Source organism: Ruditapes philippinarum, unplaced genomic scaffold (assembly GCF_026571515.1).
Source record: "Ruditapes philippinarum isolate M1 unplaced genomic scaffold, ASM2657151v2 ctg15260_1_1_1_1, whole genome shotgun sequence".
Lineage (NCBI taxonomy): Eukaryota > Metazoa > Mollusca > Bivalvia > Venerida > Veneridae > Ruditapes > Ruditapes philippinarum.
The window spans coordinates 1-7,210 of NW_026863999.1; the positions used below are offsets into that span (position 1 = coordinate 1).

At 35.7% G+C, this 7,210-nt stretch overlaps 2 long non-coding RNA genes across 4 annotated transcripts; both read right to left on the bottom strand.

The window, feature by feature from the left end:
- Positions 1-547: 547 nt before the first annotated feature.
- LOC132724055 (uncharacterized) lies at positions 548-2,516 on the bottom strand. Its single transcript, XR_009624847.1, has 4 exons — positions 2,240-2,516; positions 1,874-2,053; positions 1,295-1,386; positions 548-948 (listed from the first exon to the last, which is right to left on the bottom strand). It is a non-coding gene; the product is annotated as an uncharacterized LOC132724055 (long non-coding RNA).
- Positions 2,517-3,372: 856 nt separating this feature from the next.
- LOC132724054 (uncharacterized) lies at positions 3,373-7,000 on the bottom strand. Of its 3 annotated transcripts, XR_009624844.1 has the most exons (5): positions 6,667-7,000; positions 6,305-6,483; positions 5,724-5,815; positions 3,876-4,045; positions 3,373-3,387 (listed from the first exon to the last, which is right to left on the bottom strand). It is a non-coding gene; the product is annotated as an uncharacterized LOC132724054 (long non-coding RNA). The 3 variants fall into 3 exon arrangements; XR_009624845.1 differs by lacking the exons at positions 6,305-6,483; positions 6,667-7,000 and adding an exon at positions 6,138-6,162; XR_009624846.1 differs by lacking the exons at positions 6,305-6,483; positions 6,667-7,000 and adding an exon at positions 6,000-6,024.
- Between the last annotated feature and the right edge of the window lie 210 nt (positions 7,001-7,210).

Below are 7,210 nucleotides of genomic sequence, written 5' to 3' on the forward strand. Positions count from 1 at the left end.
ATAATTATCAGCATGTGATTTCTAACCATGTTTTCGAATTTGCCAATGATCATATTACATGTCACAAAAACAAATTTCATGCTGAAAATGCATTTTAAAGACAACCAGTCATTTAAATCCACAATAGTCACTATATCCATGAAATCCTCCCTGGCCATTCGAAGCTGCGGCTTCATTTAGTGTGGTGTGCTGCCTTAAGGAGCACCTTAACATTGATTGCTGAACTTTATACAGACTTTTTCTGCAAATTTATGCATATTTCAATAAATAAAATGATTTAATTTTGCTAGGAATTGTTTGCTTTTCTTTATATGTGCCTTTAATGAACTATACCGTTTGCCCCATTTTCAGCCCTCGGCACGCTGTTTTTAGTACATGTTGAAAAAGAAAGAATTCCCAATGTAAGGTGTAGAAAAAATGGGTTCCATACTATCTATACAACTAATTTGCACAAATATATCCTTATGTCATATGATATGGAAGAAATATTCAACAAATTGCCATACAGTTTAAGAATAAACTGGCTTCATGTGACACTGTGGGGGGGGGCACAAAATATATCAGATATGTTCCTGCCAGACACTAATATATGCTATTTTTTTCAGTCCTACACAGTAGAAAATCTATTTGGCATGCACAATGTTCATATAGGTTTATGTGTAAAGTCAAAAACAAAGAGACAAAGCATTTGTCAGGGCCTTCACAGCATTATAGACATCACAATGTGGGTCTCCTAGGGAATCGAAATTCACCAAGTGACAGTGCAAAAACCAAATTTTCCGACTAGTCGATCTTGCTCGCTCAGCTTTAAAATGGTCACAATCTCACCAGAAAACCTAGATTATATATCCACTTGCCCTTAAAAGTGATTTCCAGCAAAAATTTACCTCCATACAATGATTTTGCATCACTCGAAACACTTCGGATGGCCATGTTTCACACATACAGCTGAAATTCATTAAATGCATGCCTTTTTCCTAAATTTAAAGTCACAAAAAGCAGGAAAACAACATCTAATTTAACCTTCATAGCTCTATATGTGAAAATTAGCATTCTTCTAAAGCTGTATCTCCTAGAATAAGTAGGTGTAATCAACACAGCAGACACAGCACCTTTAATACATTTCACAAAGAATTTCTGGAATTTGAGTTACCTCCCCTTTTTAAAGCTGACTTTCTGACACTGTGTTTAATATTATTATGAAATTTCATCATCATTGTAGTCAGTGTGTATTCTAAAGTATTTACACAAAGTTTAATGAGAAAAAACAAGCATTGAAAAAATTTCATTTTACCTTAAGGTAGCACTCCACACTAAATTTCAAGTTTCTGCCGTCAATGTCCTACAAGCAATATGTCTGATAAATCTGATCCCAAACTACACAACCTGGAAAAAGAAAACACATTTTGTTAAGAACATATATGTCATACCATTGCAAATCTGTAATGAAATCATCCCATGTGCAACAGTCAGGCAGTTTAAAAAATTCCAATTCATTCCGTAAAAGCCAAAAATCTATAGTGGTCCAAGACCCAAAACAACATTTTTCGTCCCTCCGGCAAAAAATACCTGCAAATATACGGTCTACAAAAACTCTGTCACTGCTTTAGCAACTCCCTAGGCATGCAAAATATCACAAAGAAATAGGTGCTTGGCCTTGTAGATTTTTTGCTATTGCTGAAAGTTTGTACCCCCGTGTAAAATTACTTGTTTTCACCGAGCATGCTGTTTAAAAGCAATGTTTACAAACAATGGCGACCTTGACATCAATAATTATCAGCATGTGATTTCTAATCATGTTTTCGAATTTGCCAATGATCATATTACATGTCACAAAAACAAATTTCATGCTAAAATGCATTTTAAAGACAACCAGTCATTTAAATCCACAATAGTCACTATATCCATGAAATCCTCCCTGGCCATTCGAAGCTGCGGCTTCATTTAGTGTGGTGTGCTGCCTTAAGGTAGCACTCCACACTAAATTTCAAGTTTCTGCCGTCAATGTCCTACAAGCAATATGTCTGATAAATCTGATCCCAAACTACACAACCTGGAAAAAAGAAAAACACATTTTGTTAAGAACATATATGTCATACCATTGCAAATCTGTAATGAAATCATCCCATGTTCAACAGTCAGGCAGTTAAAAAAATTCCAATTCATTCCGTAAAAGCCAAAAAATCTATAGTGGTCCGAGACCCAAAACAACATTTTTCATCCCTCCGGCAAAAAATACCTGCAAATATACGGTCTACAAAAACTCTGTCACTGCTTTAGCAACTCCCTATGCATGCAAAATATCACAAAGAAATAGGTGCTTGGCCTTGTAGATTTTTTTGCTATTGCTGAAAGTTTGTACCCCCCTGTAAAATTACTTGTTTTCACCGAGCATGCTGTTTTAAAAGCAATGTTTACAAACAATGGCGACCTTGACATCAATAATTATCAGCATGTGATTTCTAATCATGTTTTCGAATTTGCCAATGATCATATTACATGTCACAAAAACAAATTTCATGCTAAAAATGCATTTTAAAGACAACCAGTCATTTTAAATCCACAATGTCACTAATATCCATGAAATCCTCCCTGGCCATTCGAAGCTGCGGCTTCATTTAGTGTGGTGTGCTGCCTTTAGCACTCCACACTAAATTTGTTTCTGCCGTCAATGTCCTACAACAATATGTCTGATAAATCTGATCCCAAACTACACAACCTGGAAAAAGAAAACACATTTTGTTAAGAACATATATGTCATACCATTGCAAATCTGTAATGAAATCATCCCATGTTCAACAGTCAGGCAGTTAAAAAAATTCCAATTCATTCCGTAAAAGCCAAAAATCTATAGTGGTCCGAGACCCAAAACAACATTTTTCATCCCTCCGGCAAAAAATACCTGCAAATATACGGTCTACAAAAACTCTGTCACTGCTTTAGCAACTCCCTATGCATGCAAAATATCACAAAGAAATAGGTGCTTGGCCTTGTAGATTTTTTGCTATTGCTGAAAGTTTGTACCCCCCTGTAAAATTACTTGTTTTCACCGAGCATGCTGTTTAAAAGCAATGTTTACAAACAATGGCGACCTTGACATCAATAATTATCAGCATGTGATTTCTAATCATGTTTTCGAATTTGCCAATGATCATATTACATGTCACAAAAACAAATTTCATGCTAAAAATGCATTTTAAAGACAACCAGTCATTTAAATCCACAATAGTCACTATATCCATGAAATCCTCCCTGGCCATTCGAAGCTGCGGCTTCATTTAGTGTGGTGTGCTGCCTTAAGGTAGCACTCCACACTAAATTTCAAGTTTCTGCCGTCAATGTCCTACAAGCAATATGTCTGATAAATCTGATCCCAAACTACACAACCTGGAAAAAGAAAACACATTTTGTTAAGAACATATATGTCATACCATTGCAAATCTGTAATGAAATCATCCCATGTTCAACAGTCAGGCAGTTAAAAAAATTCCAATTCATTCCGTAAAAGCCAAAAATCTATAGTGGTCCGAGACCCAAAACAACATTTTTCATCCCTCCGGCAAAAAATACCTGCAAATATACGGTCTACAAAAACTCTGTCACTGCTTTAGCAACTCCCTATGCATGCAAAATATCACAAAGAAATAGGTGCTTGGCCTTGTAGATTTTTTGCTATTGCTGAAAGTTTGTACCCCCCTGTAAAATTACTTGTTTTCACCGAGCATGCTGTTTAAAAGCAATGTTTACAAACAATGGCGACCTTGACATCAATAATTATCAGCATGTGATTTCTAATCATGTTTTCGAATTTGCCAATGATCATATTACATGTCACAAAAACAAATTTCATGCTAAAAATGCATTTTAAAGACAACCAGTCATTTAAATCCACAATAGTCACTATATCCATGAAATCCTCCCTGGCCATTCGAAGCTGCGGCTTCATTTAGTGTGGTGTGGTAGCACTCCACACTAAATTTCAAGTTTCTGCCGTCAATGTCCTACAAGCAATATGTCTGATAAATCTGATCCCAAACTACACAACCTGGAAAAAGAAAACACATTTTGTTAAGAACATATATGTCATACCATTGCAAATCTGTAATGAAATCATCCCATGTTCAACAGTCAGGCAGTTAAAAAAATTCCAATTCATTCCGTAAAAGCCAAAAATCTATAGTGGTCCGAGACCCAAAACAACATTTTTCATCCCTCCGGCAAAAAATACCTGCAAATATACGGTCTACAAAAACTCTGTCACTGCTTTAGCAACTCCCTATGCATGCAAAATATCACAAAGAAATAGGTGCTTGGCCTTGTAGATTTTTTGCTATTGCTGAAAGTTTGTACCCCCCTGTAAAATTACTTGTTTTCACCGAGCATGCTGTTTAAAAGCAATGTTTACAAACAATGGCGACCTTGACATCAATAATTATCAGCATGTGATTTCTAATCATGTTTTCGAATTTGCCAATGATCATATTACATGTCACAAAAACAAATTTCATGCTAAAAATGCATTTTAAAGACAACCAGTCATTTAAATCCACAATAGTCACTATATCCATGAAATCCTCCCTGGCCATTCGAAGCTGCGGCTTCATTTAGTGTGGTGTGCTGCCTTAAGGAGCACCTTAACATTGATTGCTGAACTTTATACAGACTTTTTCTGCAAATTTATGCATATTTCAAGAAATAAAATGATTTAATTTTGCTAGGAATTGTTTGCTTTTCTTTATATGTGCCTTTAATGAACTATACCGTTTACCCCATTTTCAGCCCTCGGCACGCTGTTTTTAGTACATGTTGAAAAAGAAAGAATTCCCAATGTAAGGTGTAGACAAAATGGGTTCCATACTATCTATACAACTAATTTGCACAAATATATCCTTATGTCATATGATATGGAAGAAATATTCAACAAATTGCCATACAGTTTAAGAATAAACTGGCTTCATGTGACACTGTGGGGGGGGGGGCACAAAATATATCAGATATGTTCCTGCCAGACACTAATATATGCTATTTTTTCAGTCCTACACAGTAGAAAATCTATTTGGCATGCACAATGTTCATATAGGTTTATGTGTAAAGTCAAAAACAAAGAGACAAAGCATTTGTCAGGGCCTTCACAGCATTATAGACATCACAATGTGGGTCTCCTAGGGAATCGAAATTCACCAAGTGACAGTGCAAAAACCAAATTTTCCGACTAGTCGATCTTGCTCGCTCAGCTTTAAAATGGTCACAATCTCACCAGAAAACCTAGATTATATATCCACTTGCCCTTAAAAGTGATTTCCAGCAAAAATTTACCTCCATACAATGATTTTGCATCACTCGAAACACTTCGGATGGCCATGTTTCACACATACAGCTGAAATTCATTAAATGCATGCCTTTTTCCTAAATTTAAAGTCACAAAAAGCAGGAAAACAACATCTAATTTAACCTTCATAGCTCTATATGTGAAAATTAGCATTCTTCTAAAGCTGTATCTCCTAGAATAAGTAGGTGTAATCAACACAGCAGACACAGCACCTTTAATACATTTCACAAAGAATTTCTGGAATTTGAGTTACCTCCCCTTTTTAAAGCTGACTTTCTGACACTGTGTTTAATATTATTATGAAATTTCATCATCATTGTAGTCAGTGTGTATTCTAGAGTATTTACACAAAGTTTAATAAGAAAAAACAAGCATTGAAAAAATTTCATTTTACCTTAAGGTAGCACTCCACACTAAATTTCAAGTTTCTGCCGTCAATGTCCTACAAGCAATATGTCTGATAAATCTGATCCCAAACTACACAACCTGGAAAAAGAAAACACATTTTGTTAAGAACATATATGTCATACCATTGCAAATCTGTAATGAAATCATCCCATGTTCAACAGTCAGGCAGTTAAAAAAATTCCAATTCATTCCGTAAAAGCCAAAAATCTATAGTGGTCCGAGACCCAAAACAACATTTTTCATCCCTCCGGCAAAAAAATACCTGCAACTATACGGTCTACAAAAACTCTGTCACTGCTTTAGCAACTCCCTATGCATGCAAAATATCACAAAGAAATAGGTGCTTGGCCTTGTAGATTTTTTGCTATTGCTGAAAGTTTGTACCCCCCTGTAAAATTACTTGTTTTCACCGAGCATGCTGTTTAAAAGCAATGTTTACAAACAATGGCGACCTTGACATCAATAATTATCAGCATGTGATTTCTAATCATGTTTTCGAATTTGCCAATGATCATATTACATGTCACAAAAACAAATTTCATGCTAAAAATGCATTTTAAAGACAACCAGTCATTTAAATCCACAATAGTCACTATATCCATGAAATCCTCCCTGGCCATTCGAAGCTGCGGCTTCATTTAGTGTGGTGTGTGCCTTAAGGTAGCACTCCACACTAAATTTCAAGTTTCTGCCGTCAATGTCCTACAAGCAATATGTCTGATAAATCTGATCCCAAACTACACAACCTGGAAAAAGAAAACACATTTTGTTAAGAACATATATGTCATACCATTGCAAATCTGTAATGAAATCATCCCATGTTCAACAGTCAGGCAGTTAAAAAAATTCCAATTCATTCCGTAAAAGCCAAAAATCTATAGTGGTCCGAGACCCAAAACAACATTTTTCATCCCTCCGGCAAAAAATACCTGCAAATATACGGTCTACAAAAACTCTGTCACTGCTTTAGCAACTCCCTATGCATGCAAAATATCACAAAGAAATAGGTGCTTGGCCTTGTAGATTTTTTGCTATTGCTGAAAGTTTGTACCCCCCTGTAAAATTACTTGTTTTCACCGAGCATGCTGTTTAAAAGCAATGTTTACAAACAATGGCGACCTTGACATCAATAATTATCAGCATGTGATTTCTAATCATGTTTTCGAATTTGCCAATGATCATATTACATGTCACAAAAACAAATTTCATGCTAAAAATGCATTTTAAAGACAACCAGTCATTTAAATCCACAATAGTCACTATATCCATGAAATCCTCCCTGGCCATTCGAAGCTGCGGCTTCATTTAGTGTGGTGTGCTGCCTTAAGGTAGCACTCCACACTAAATTTCAAGTTTCTGCCGTCAATGTCCTACAAGCAATATGTCTGATAAATCTGATCCCAAACTACACAACCTGGAAAAAGAAAACACATTTTGTTAAGAACATATATGTCATACCATTGCAAATCTGTA